Source organism: Triturus cristatus, chromosome 2_1 (assembly GCF_964204655.1).
Source record: "Triturus cristatus chromosome 2_1, aTriCri1.1, whole genome shotgun sequence".
NCBI classification, from domain to species: Eukaryota; Metazoa; Chordata; class Amphibia; order Caudata; family Salamandridae; genus Triturus; species Triturus cristatus.
In genome coordinates this window covers 989,152,876-989,166,208 of record NC_140581.1, presented here as the reverse complement: position 1 = coordinate 989,166,208, position 13,333 = coordinate 989,152,876, and the positions used below count along the sequence as shown (strand labels likewise).

The following is a 13,333-nucleotide window of genomic DNA, read 5'->3' as shown; positions in this document are numbered from 1 at the left end:
TGGGGACGAGAGGGAGGAAAAAAAAAGCAAAAAGAACTATTGATGGACAGAATGCAGAACAATGTCATACATTCACCCCCAATACAGAGATCCGGGCCTAAATCCATCGTTTTTTTGCTCACCATGCCGTTCCAGTTTGAACCCAGCCATATGCAAATCAGTCGTGACCCTGTGCCCAATGGGAACAGTCCAGCCCGAACTGCCAGGCCAGGTCCTCCCTGGACTGGAAACAAGCATCCTAGGACCGGTTTCGGGGTTTCACCCCTCTTCAGCCAGGGTAGCTTGATTCCAGTGGCATGGAGAGCACGGGACCCACGTCTGAGCATACCCGTCCCACTCGGGTGGCAAATGAAAAAAGAACTATTGATGGACAGAATGCAGAACAATGTCATACATTCACCCCAGTACAGAGATCTGGGCCTAAATCCATCGTTTTTTTGCTCACCATGAAAAAAAAAAGCAACATGAATGGAGGGCGGGCACGTGTGAAAACAGGAGCACTCTTGTGGAGTGCTTGAAGACAAAAAAAATAGCGCTGAAAACCAGGAGCAATGGAAGGAGACATGTCCTTGGTCCATGCTCTTTGGGAGGACCAAAAACAAGAAGAGGGAGTGATGCCCACATGCCATGACAAATGACATCAAAGCAAATGAGAACGAGGCTGAAGCTTACAAATCGCAGACTATGGGCGGGCATTAAGCCCACAGCTAGAATAGTACACGTCTCTCCGAAAAAGTACATGCGCTGTCTAGCCAAGACCTAAAAAAACTGGGAAGTGCTTAACCAACAAAAGTTATAAATCAACATTGGTACACATACACTGATGCATGAGTGTAGCATTGAGTGTAGCTATTCACAAAACCTCCCTTTAGTATGACTGAATGCTGCATCATTTGCAGCTTTCTAGTAATACTCCTGGAAATGCGAAATTAGATGCCTTTGTGGCACTCCCTTGTGCTTTATTTTATGTTGTGCTGTCTTTAATGTTACCTTACAGGTTCCTTTGTTGTTGGAAAAAACAAACCTTAATTAACCAATTTGGATGCAGCCCTAAGGTACCCTGGCACTTGGCACTTACCTATAGTCCAAAAAAGTGTTTATTTTTATACAGTATTACCGTTTGCACTCACTCAGTGTTAGGCTACAATTCTCCCCCTTAGATTGTTTTAATTTCATAATATGCCTCAATATAACATATTCGATCGAATGACTTAATAGTGTTTTCTTTTTGTAGTAACGGGATGTTATACACTTCGTAGTTTATTAATGTAAAACAGCCAACTGGAACAAAGTGACTGATAGCTTGAAATGATGGTAGTCTTACTCAAATATGCGAAACATATGTCACAGAGTGCTTCAGACATATAACAGATATACAGATGAATGGGATTATTTAGAACAAGTAACTAATAACACAAGTCAGGATATAAATTGAAGAGTTGGGTGTGTCACGTATGCACTAACAACTGAATTCTAGAAGACATGGGAGAACATTTGTAGCATGAGTCAAATGTGGATACAATATGGCAGCGGCGTAGTGTGGGTTGCCAGCATCCGGGGCAGACCGTTAGCACTTCCTGAGTCCCTTCCACCAGTCCAGTATTGAGACCCTTACCCTCAAGCACATCTATTAGATTTTAAGAAAATTTTACAATGTTGCGCCCCTAAGAATTTTGCCCCCGGGCGACCGCCCCTGTGGCCCCGCCCACGCTACACCGCTGCAATCTGGAGGTTCCAAAAACGGAATTCCACCAAAACATTTAAAGGGAGAGAATTAGAGCCTGACAGCAAATGAGTACAGTGAAGAAGGTGACACGGTGTAAAAATAAACAATGGATACGCCTATAGATGTCAGGTGACTGTTTGGTGAGGTGTTATTCCCACATGTGCAATTCTAAGCACACTAGAATTCCACATTGTTGAAAGGCATCGGTTGCTGTGCAATTGCGCATTTCTTTTACCCACAAGAAAGTTATTTTCTCCAACAAGAACCCACTTCCCATACATCGCACGAAGTGTGGGGGGTGTCATTTTCCCCTTGAGGTGGCATGGGAATTACTGCAGCCCTTGGGGCCTTGTGTTTGCTTGGAGTACTTTCCAGCGTGTAAAAGTAATGGAGGGAAGTGTGTGAACTCTCATAAACAGAAGCGTTAGTGGAATATAATAACTTTTAAGCTGTACCACACTTTTTGTGAATGCCTAGTAATCGTAAATCCAGGTATTTCGATTGTAAAAGTACTTTTATGACCAGAAATGACTTTGTGAGTGAACCCTGAGACTTCCAAGGGGTCAACATTACTTAGTCCAAATTTCCCCCCTGAACAGAACAACATATTTCGGGGCGAGATTTATGGGAAAAAGCTGCATATTAAAGATGCTGCTCTCAAATCGATTGTGCATGTTCAAGCTTGCGGGTCACCATCCAGGGCAGCCCTCCATCTCTGTCATGGCAACTGTAACATGCATAGGCTCTTTTAAACTATGCTAGCCGTAGAACAAGGCTCTGATGATGTCAGCAGGCTCATGACCTTTGACACAAATGGCTCATTTGTGGAGATGCGCAGCCCTCAGAGAGCTCACGCTTGGGAATTATGTCATTTGCATTCCAATTTTGTAATAGACATGTTATGATTTTACCAATGGATGTAAATTGTACTCAAGTAGAGGTTAATGTGCCAACGGGCATCCTGATATGCCTAGTACACCTACCCCAGCACACTGCAGCCGCATGATTGCTTACCTCTGTACCCCTACCTCAGGTCTTCTCTTACCTCAAGAGCCTTTACACTGCCCATATGTCAGCATAGACATGAAGTGACGCTTCCTTGGGGTGCCCTGGAAGCACTGCATTGTGAGGCCCCCTCTTTCTGCCTACCTAGAGGAAGCATAAGATCCTCTTCCCTGGCATTTCAGCTCTTGGCCTATGCAGGGACACATACAGAGGCAGTGCAGGAGTGAAGAGTGAAGGACCACCATTTGGGGAAAAGATGGCAGCAGACCACGGACAGCAGATATACTCTACACTGATCTTTTCTTCCCCCTGTCTGCCAGCCTGCACCCCAACATGACCTGGTGCGGTTGAGAAGAAGAGTTTCTGCACCCTCCCCCCACAGCAACTAAGAGATGAAGAGCAGGCTGCCAGTAGGCCTATATTGAAGAGCAAGCAACAAATTGGTACAAAAGGAAGAGATAAGAAAATAACTTTGGTCAAGAGCACACTAATTGACTCTATATCTAGTTTATTAATCTAGACAGATTTTATCAAAATATTTGGACTTTCCTGCATCCGAAATGACCACGGACCTTGATGGAAGCAACAAAGCAAAAAATACAACAATACAAATATACATAAATTGAACATGTGCAGAACGTCACAAACATGAAAAGACTAATAAACACAAAAAAGTTAACCCCTAAACAAACATATAATTTTCTGTTAGTGTCCTCCTAATAATTTCAGGACGAACCACTGGAAGGAAGTCCACAGAGCGCGCTGCGACTCAACAAATTATTGTCGGACTTTCTCAGCACACTCAACAGTGAGTAACCACACTGTACTTATTTTCAAGGACTCCTCCTTCAAAACCGGGTCTACGCAATTGCGTTTCGGCCATATATTTTCCTCGGCCTCCTCAGGACAGGGTTAATACAAGGAATGTACACACACTACAAAAAAGAAGTATATACACGTATAAATATACAAATATCAACATAAATCTAATCACAAGCATAGTCGTAGCAGTTCGCCATGCCGCCCAGCGGGGAGCCTGTAGTCGGTGACCGTCACCAAGGGGCAAAGGGGTGAGCCGGGGACTTACATCAGAAAATCTGTATATTCTTACCAAAAGGGGCTATAATTATAAAAAAACCAGCGTGTCAATCTCTCAGACTGGCGGAAATAATGTCACAACACAGACCCAGTGCACAGTCCACCATAGCAGTTGGTGCCCACACCACTAAGAGTGCAAGAACCTTGAGGAAACCCAATCTCACTTTCTCTCACCCATGGCTGAAAACCCGTCAGCAAACATGCAAGCTAAATGCTATTACTGCGTGTCTCTCAGGAGTAAACAAACATATGGCACTCACAGTGGTAGGGTGGCCCGATGGACGCTCCTACGTGCGGATCATCCGGGTCCCCAGATACCCAGAAGGGTGCCGACCCTATTAACAAGGAAACCAGGGGCTCAACACTCATGGCAGCGCAATAAATGTAAATGAGGGATACACCAAGGGATAAAGGGGGCTTACCTTCCTTCAACAGGAAGTCCTCCCTGCTTACACTGGCTGGCAACGACTTGTATAATTTTGCAAAACGATCACTACCTACAAAAGCAAAAAGCCCAGGGCTTTAGGAAACTTAACGGGGGCCAACAGACTATATGAGTCCACATCCTATGAAGCTGACGTGACGGCACTTACTTTGAAAGAAGTCCGACTAAAAAGTCCGGAACACACAGCCACTCCACTCGACAATCCTTACGGCGCCGGTCTGCGTGTGGCTACGGGCTGCACCAGTCCTATATTCCGGCATTGGACGAGGAGAGTAAACATAGAGGAAGGGTTCCACTCTAGAGTGAAAACGTGTCGGCCATCTTGGCACGGAGACGTCTGAATTCACGATACCCTCTATCTCAAAGGGGATCAAAAAGGAGGGGGACAGGACGCGGAGATCATCTAAACAGAGTGTGCATCTCAGCTGGTGCTGTCATCCACCTATAAGGTATGAATCACAAGGCAGCATCAAATGGACAGGGATAAAAGTACAACCCAGGTACAGCACGAGCTCCACACTGCCAATGGAAAAGGATTTCCCAAAATGTTCACAGAGTCTATTACAGGGGACAAGACCATGTATGTAATATCAAAAGGTCGACATCCCTCATGGCACCACCACCGTTAACTACTCCCCATGGGCAACACAGGCGACCGCTCAGACAAAGCTTGATCAATGCACAATCTATTAATACAACACAAATAAAAGACATATCTAAAAATGTGTAACGGGAAATGTAATCAGGCATTCGCACTAGTATCTTGTAATACAAGGCCCAAAACCCTCTACTAGGTACAGTATCAAGAGGACAAAAATACGGGACAGTGGTACTTATATCAACGCCCAGATCTCATCACGGTCATTTAAACCTAATCTGGATGTCTGATAACGTTCGATCATTCGTGCCTCAAGATGATTGAGCTTATTTTGTAATACTGTTTTAGTGAGTGCTTTCACCACCAATAGCACAGTCCAGTACAGGTCATCTTCATTGTGGTTCATTTCAATGAAATGTTGTACCATAGGAGCCCCTATGGTTCCACATCGTATACGGGATTTATGTTGTAAAATCCTCAACTTTACGACCTGAGTCGTCTGTCCGATGTATGTTTTTTCGCATGGACATGTGACTGCATACACCACATTTTTGGTGTTGCAGTTAGAAAAACTTAACTGTGAATGCACTACTTTATTGATTTCCACACACTTAGAGATTTTTGTTTGCATGCATACCCCGCAGCCATTGCACCGGAAATGTCCGACGAGGGCTGGGAGGCCCATCATTCCTCTCAGATCAGTGGGTACCATGGAGAGGCGGGAGGCTTTCACTAGATGATTTCTAAGATTCTTTCCTCTGCGGAACGCAAATAATGGCTTAGAAATATTCAAATGTTCCACCAATTTGAGGTTTCTTAGAATAATCTGCTTGATCTTATTAGCCTTAGGGTTGAATGTAAGTACACAAACCATTTGCTCATTTTCCTGTTTCGTTTTAGGTACAAGGAGTGTTTCCCTCGGAGTGTACCAAGCTCTCTTTAATGCTCCCTTAACCAATTTCTTTGGGTACCCTCGTGCTGTACGTTTTTGTTGGAGCATTTGGGCATTTCTAAAATAGTCATCCTTATTAGTGCAATTACGTCGCACTCTCAAAAATTGGCCGTAGGGCAAGTTGTCTCTGAGATTTCGTGGATGTCCAGAGGTATAATCTAATAGTGTGTTCCTATCAGTGGGCTTGATAAACAAGTCCACCTCCAGTTTCCCCTCTTTTTCAAAAATCCACACATCCAGGAAATTGATACGTTTATCACTTGATGACATAGTGAATTTTAAATCAGGTGTCCTAGCATTGAGCCAGGAATGGAATTGTGTCAGCTGATCCTGTGTTCCCTTCCATATCATAAACACATCGTCTATGAACCGCACCCACTTCAGGATATGGTCTTTAAAAGGGGACAGGGCATCAAAGATGTGTGACATTTCAAATTGATTCATAACCAAATTAGCAATTTCCGGGGCGAAGCAACACCCCATCCCTACGCCTTTAATCTGCAAAAATAAATCTGTTTTGAACGTGAAGAAATTATTTTTTAAACAGATCCGGGCTAGGGCAACTAAAAATTCAGTGGGCACCTGATGAGGTCGGGGCCGTTGATCAAGTACCACCCGCATGACTATCAAGGCTTCATCTTGTGGTATGTTCGTATATAAACTCTCAATGTCGAAGGAAACCAGCAGCTGCTGAGTTCCTTCGAACATTGAGAGTTCAATTTTGGAAATGAAGTCCATGGTATCTCTGATATATGCTTGTGTGAGAGGAACAAATGGCTTAAGAAATACATCTATGTATTTTGCCTACGGCCAATTTTTGAGAGTGCGACGTAATTGCACTAATAAGGATGACTATTTTAGAAATGCCCAAATGCTCCAACAAAAACTTACAGCACGAGGGTACCCAAAGAAATTGGTTAAGGGAGCATTAAAGAGAGCTTGGTACACTCCGAGGGAAACACTCCTTGTACCTAAAACGAAACAGGAAAATGTTCGAAGGAACTCAGCAGCTGCTGGTTTCCTTCGACATTGAGAGTTTATATACGAACATACCACAAGATGAAGCCTTGATAGTCATGCGGGTGGTACTTGATCAACGGCCCCGACCTCGTCAGGTGCCCACTGAATTTTTAGTTGCCCTAGCCCGGATCTGTTTAAAAAATAATTTCTTCACGTTCAAAACAGATTTATTTTTGCAGATTAAAGGCGTAGGGATGGGGTGTTGCTTCGCCCCGGAAATTGCTAATTTGGTTATGAATCAATTTGAAATGTCACACATCTTTGATGCCCTGTCCCCTTTTAAAGACCATATCCTGAAGTGGGTGCGGTTCATAGACGATGTGTTTATGATATGGAAGGGAACACAGGATCAGCTGACACAATTCCATTCCTGGCTCAATGCTAGGACACCTGATTTAAAATTCACTATGTCATCAAGTGATAAACGTATCAATTTCCTGGATGTGTGGATTTTTGAAAAAGAGGGGAAACTGGAGGTGGACTTGTTTATCAAGCCCACTGATAGGAACACACTATTAGATTATACCTCTGGACATCCACGAAATCTCAGAGACAACTTGCCCTACGGCCAATTTTTGAGAGTGCGACGTAATTGCACTAATAAGGATGACTATTTTAGAAATGCCCAAATGCTCCAACAAAAACGTACAGCACGAGGGTACCCAAAGAAATTGGTTAAGGGAGCATTAAAGAGAGCTTGGTACACTCCGAGGGAAACACTCCTTGTACCTAAAACGAAACAGGAAAATGAGCAAATGGTTTGTGTACTTACATTCAACCCTAAGGCTAATAAGATCAAGCAGATTATTCTAAGAAACCTCAAATTGGTGGAACATTTGAATATTTCTAAGCCGTTATTTGCGTTCCGCAGAGGAAAGAATCTTAGAAATCATCTAGTGAAAGCCTCCCGCCTCTCCATGGTACCCACTGATCTGAGAGGAATGATGGGCCTCCCAGCCCTCGTCGGACATTTCCGGTGCAACGGCTGCGGGGTATGCATGCAAACAAAAAACTCTAAGTGTGTGGAAATCAATAAAGTAGTGCATTCACAGTTAAGTTTTTCTAACTGCAACACCAAAAATGTGGTGTATGCAGTCACATGTCCATGCGAAAAAACATACATCGGACAGACGACTCAGGTCGTAAAGTTGAGGATTTTACAACATAAATCCCGTATACGATGTGGAACCATAGGGGCTCCTATGGTACAACATTTCATTGAAATGAACCACAATGAAGATGACCTGTACTGGACTGTGCTATTGGTGGTGAAAGCACTCACTAAAACAGTATTACAAAATAAGCTCAATCATCTTGAGGCACGAATGATCGAACGTTATCAGACATCCAGATTAGGTTTAAATGACCGTGATGAGATCTGGGCGTTGATATAAGTACCACTGTCCCGTATTTTTGTCCTCTTGATACTGTACCTAGTAGAGGGTTTTGGGCCTTGTATTACAAGATACTAGTGCGAATGCCTGATTACATTTCCCGTTACACATTTTTAGATATGTCTTTTATTTGTGTTGTATTAATAGATTGTGCATTGATCAAGCTTTGTCTGAGCGGTCGCCTGTGTTGCCCATGGGGAGTAGTTAACGGTGGTGGTGCCATGAGGGATGTCGACCTTTTGATATTACATACATGGTCTTGTCCCCTGTAATAGACTCTGTGAACATTTTGGGAAATCCTTTTCCATTGGCAGTGTGGAGCTCGTGCTGTACCTGGGTTGTACTTTTATCCCTGTCCATTTGATGCTGCCTTGTGATTCATACCTTATAGGTGGATGACAGCACCAGCTGAGATGCACACTCTGTTTAGATGATCTCCGCGTCCTGTCCCCCTCCTTTTTGATCCCCTTTGAGATAGAGGGTATCGTGAATTCAGACGTCTCCATGCCAAGATGGCCGACACGTTTTCACTCCAGAGTGGAACCCTTCCTCTATGTTTACTCTCCTCGTCCAATGCCGGAATATAGGACTGGTGCAGCCCGTAGCCACACGCAGACCGGCGCCGTAAGGATTGTCGAGTGGAGTGGCTGTGTGTTCCGGACTTTTTAGTCGGACTTCTTTCAAAGTAAGTGCCGTCACGTCAGCTTCATAGGATGTGGACTCATATAGTCTGTTGGCCCCCGTTAAGTTTCCTAAAGCCCTGGGCTTTTTGCTTTTGTAGGTAGTGATCGTTTTGCAAAATTATACAAGTCGTTGCCAGCCAGTGTAAGCAGGGAGGACTTCCTGTTGAAGGAAGGTAAGCCCCCTTTATCCCTTGGTGTATCCCTCATTTACATTTATTGCGCTGCCATGAGTGTTGAGCCCCTGGTTTCCTTGTTAATAGGGTCGGCACCCTTCTGGGTATCTGGGGACCCGGATGATCCGCACGTAGGAGCGTCCATCGGGCCACCCTACCACTGTGAGTGCCATATGTTTGTTTACTCCTGAGAGACACGCAGTAATAGCATTTAGCTTGCATGTTTGCTGACGGGTTTTCAGCCATGGGTGAGAGAAAGTGAGATTGGGTTTCCTCAAGGTTCTTGCACTCTTAGTGGTGTGGGCACCAACTGCTATGGTGGACTGTGCACTGGGTCTGTGTTGTGACATTATTTCCGCCAGTCTGAGAGATTGACACGCTGGTTTTTTTATAATTATAGCCCCTTTTGGTAAGAATATACAGATTTTCTGATGTAAGTCCCCGGCTCACCCCTTTGCCCCTTGGTGACGGTCACCGACTACAGGCTCCCCGCTGGGCGGCATGGCGAACTGCTACGACTATGCTTGTGATTAGATTTATGTTGATATTTGTATATTTATACGTGTATATACTTCTTTTTTGTAGTGTGTGTACATTCCTTGTATTAACCCTGTCCTGAGGAGGCCGAGGAAAATATATGGCCGAAACGCAATTGCGTAGACCCGGTTTTGAAGGAGGAGTCCTTGAAAATAAGTACAGTGTGGTTACTCACTGTTGAGTGTGCTGAGAAAGTCCGACAATAATTTGTTGAGTCGCAGCGCGCTCTGTGGACTTCCTTCCAGTGGTTCGTCCTGAAATTATTAGGAGGACACTAACAGAAAATTATATGTTTGTTTAGGGGTTAACTTTTTTTTGTGTTTATTAGTCTTTTCATGTTTGTGACGTTCTGACATGTTCAATTTATGTATATTTGTATTGTTGTATTTTTTGCTTTGTTGCTTCCATCAAGGTCCGTGGTCATTTCGGATGCAGGAAAGTCCAAATATTTTGATAAAATCTGTCTAGATTAATAAACTAGATATAGAGTCAATTAGTGTGCTCTTGACCAAAGTTATTTTCTTATCTCTTCCTTTTGTACCAATTTGTTGCTTGCTCTTCATTGTTCCTTACCCAGGTATTAAAAGGGTCAATTGGGTATTACCCTGTTGTTTGCCAGTAGGCCTATATTGGGCAGGAACTGCAGAAGTAAATTGCCCCTTCACAAGCCCCATTTACTTTCTGATTCTGTCTTTGTAAGGTCAGAACCAAATGCTGGGCCTCAAGCGCAGATACCCTGTGATATTCCCTCTTGGAAGACCCCACTGGCTTCCTGAATCAGTACATTCAATTTAACATGTGGTGCCTTGCTCTTTAGGGTTTCTAAGTACAGGGACCTCAGCTCTTGAGAAAAAGACTGACTCATTGCTCACTGACCACGTTATCAGAGGCCAGCTTCAGCCTTAATGCTTACGTTTCCAGCATACTTGATAACCCTACCGATATAGGCATAAGACTCCCACTTTTGGGGCAGCCCTCCCAACTACTGATTGAAGGTGGCCTTCATACAGCTTTTACAGGTCATAGGCAGGAGCAGCCATTTCTGCCCACACCTGTGGAATCTACATTTCCAAGCCCAAGCACAGCCTTGCTCCAGTTTCTCCTCTAAGTCATGTAGCTTGCTGGGCTCTCATTACACACTTCGAATATTTGTGTAACTGCATCACCTTGCGGCCTAGCTCTACTCTAAGAATGCCCAGTCATTCCATCATTCTATGCCCATTAAGTGCCCTTGCTCTGGCCCAGACCATGGCTCAGTCAGGCTCCCAGCAGGGATTTCATAATGTTCCCAGCCAAGAATGCCAGCGTCCCAGCATAGAGGCCCAGGTGCTTTCAGGTGTGATACCCCTTGTTCTGGTCTCTCATTCAGGTGCAGAAACCACATGAAAATCCCTAAAAGCAGGGTATAAGTGTATGTGCGCTCATTGTAACGGCGTTACAACTTGAGGGCCCCCCCTGCAAAGTCAGGAGCACTTAGTCCAGGGGTCCACCGCCCGTGCACAGTGCCAGAGGGGGACCCATGGAGCTCAGGGGCCCACCCCCGCACCGCGGGGCTGCATGAGCTATTGTTACACCACTAGCCTATTGTGGCATGTAACAGTGTTGAACCACCTCTACAAAGAAGCCCAGGCGATAAAGAGTCTTTTAAGATGTCATGCCTTAAGATTCACCCTTAACCTACCCATTGGAAAGCCAGTGTCCCTTTGCTTCCAATGTGTATTTAATTTGTTCTCTTAGTTTGTAGTAATCTTGGTATTTCACTGCTAAAAAATGTTGAACTCTTGTTTTAAATTATTCCACTTGCCGCAATGTTACTTACTGTTTCAATGTGTACAGGGCATGTAGACGAGAGCCTGGCTCGTTGACTCATCATGGCTGTGAGGCAAACATTATGAGAGCTCACAGCTCGAGTGTTTACGCTGGGCATGACGTCAAGGAAGCCAAACAGTACAAAGAACACAGTATGTGTGTAATGGGTTAAAAGGTACCCTCGAGTCAGCATGATAGTTAAATGTCACAATGTGTATAAATACAAGGAATAAACACTACACTAAAAAGAGCAGCAGGAAAGGCTAGCTCTAAACAATTTAAACAGTTTACAGCAGGCCTAACTGCGTCAGCACGCAATAACGAATACTACACAGGCAAGTTTGCCGAGAAAGTGTTAGTTAGGCACAAAAAAGACATGTGATTGTTTATGTCATTACACTTGCAGTAGCGGCTGCACCCAGACTCGGGTGGTGAGGTGGGCAAAAAAAACTTTCAAGAAAAAACACTTACTTGTGATGGCCAGCCGCTGCCTCTCTCCTCTTGTTCCTGCTCCAGTCCTGCAGCAGGATACAGAAAGTAGCAGGAAGCACCCGGCTCCAAGGCTCCTGATAGCCAATCACATTGTTGCAATGCAGCGTTGTGATTGGTCTGAGCGCTGTGAATCGGCGCTCAGCCAGGGAATGGGGGCCTGAGCATGTTCTCCATGCAGGCTGCATTACAGAATATGGGAAGTGCGCATGACTGTTTTGGGCGGCCGGAAAGGGCTGACCAAACAGTCATGTGCACTTAGGAGTGGGCTAACCACTCGTCCCCTGCTCCTCTTTCATCGGAGCAGCCCCGCCCCGCCCAGGAAGCTGCAGCAGCAGAAGGAAACATAAAATGATATTAACGCAAGTTATTAACATTTTATGTTTCCTGCTGCGGAGCAGTAGGGCAACGCTCCTCCGCCTTAGCGGAGGAGCCGCCACTGTATTTATTTATCATGATAACTACTGGGTCAGTCGTCACTCAGTGCTTTCCAGTGACATATTTGGGCCTGGGGTCCTGAGTGATGGCATTTTCCCTAATTTCATCAATATACTAATTCGAAATTTTAAAACTTGAAAAATCATGCCTGTCTTGGTCACAGAATGTTGGCATTCGTGTTACTTTAACGAGCAAAGTCGGTTAATCCATTTGTACACTTGTACCACAAACTCTCGACTTTCACAGCTGGGAAACACTCAAATAAAAAACATATTCAGCATCTACAATAAACTTGCTGTGTCTCAGTTTCTCCAGTACCATAAGCACCAGGGTGTTCTTGCACCTAAACATATTTAACATATATTAACGGTATGTATCATGGATGATAAAGGGAATCTGAGAGGGACAGAAAATCACAGATTTGGGAAATCTGATGACCCTAAAATGCTATCCCTATGTTTGGGTTTGGTTTCATTTGTTAAAAATAAAATCAATGTTCAAAACATGTGCCCCTACAATTAAAAGAAACTGGGATTTCTACTTTCTGAATAACCGTTAATCTGTATTTCATTATTTTTAGCAATAGAGTTTAGACACTCAAACAATGCTACCAGTTTCAAAATAATTTGATATGCAAAATTCAGTGTACTATGCTATGTCTCTTCTGGTGAACAAATGAACAATTTGTTGGTTCCATTTTGAAACAAAAGAGACACAAACGTGTGAAAACAATCACTCCCAGAATGTACATTATTACAGGCTGGGGACTGGCTCTTGCTCAGCTGTTGCACAAATGTGCACTCAAATTTCTCAGTAAATGTAGCCTGAATAATGAAACTACTGGTTTTCCCACATTCCACAGAGTATTAGTCTGAACACTGGTATGCCTTGAGAATCAGACAACATAACATGTTCCATATGTGAATACCTCCACTGCTTCACAACTCGCTAGAAGAGATAACTGCA

The 13,333-nt window shown here is 44.1% G+C and overlaps 1 protein-coding gene across 1 annotated transcript in view; it reads right to left on the bottom strand.

The window, feature by feature from the left end:
* The window catches only part of PRSS12 (serine protease 12), a 474,415-nt gene that overhangs the window by 305,627 nt on the left and 155,455 nt on the right, over positions 1-13,333 (bottom strand). The window lies entirely within an intron of this gene.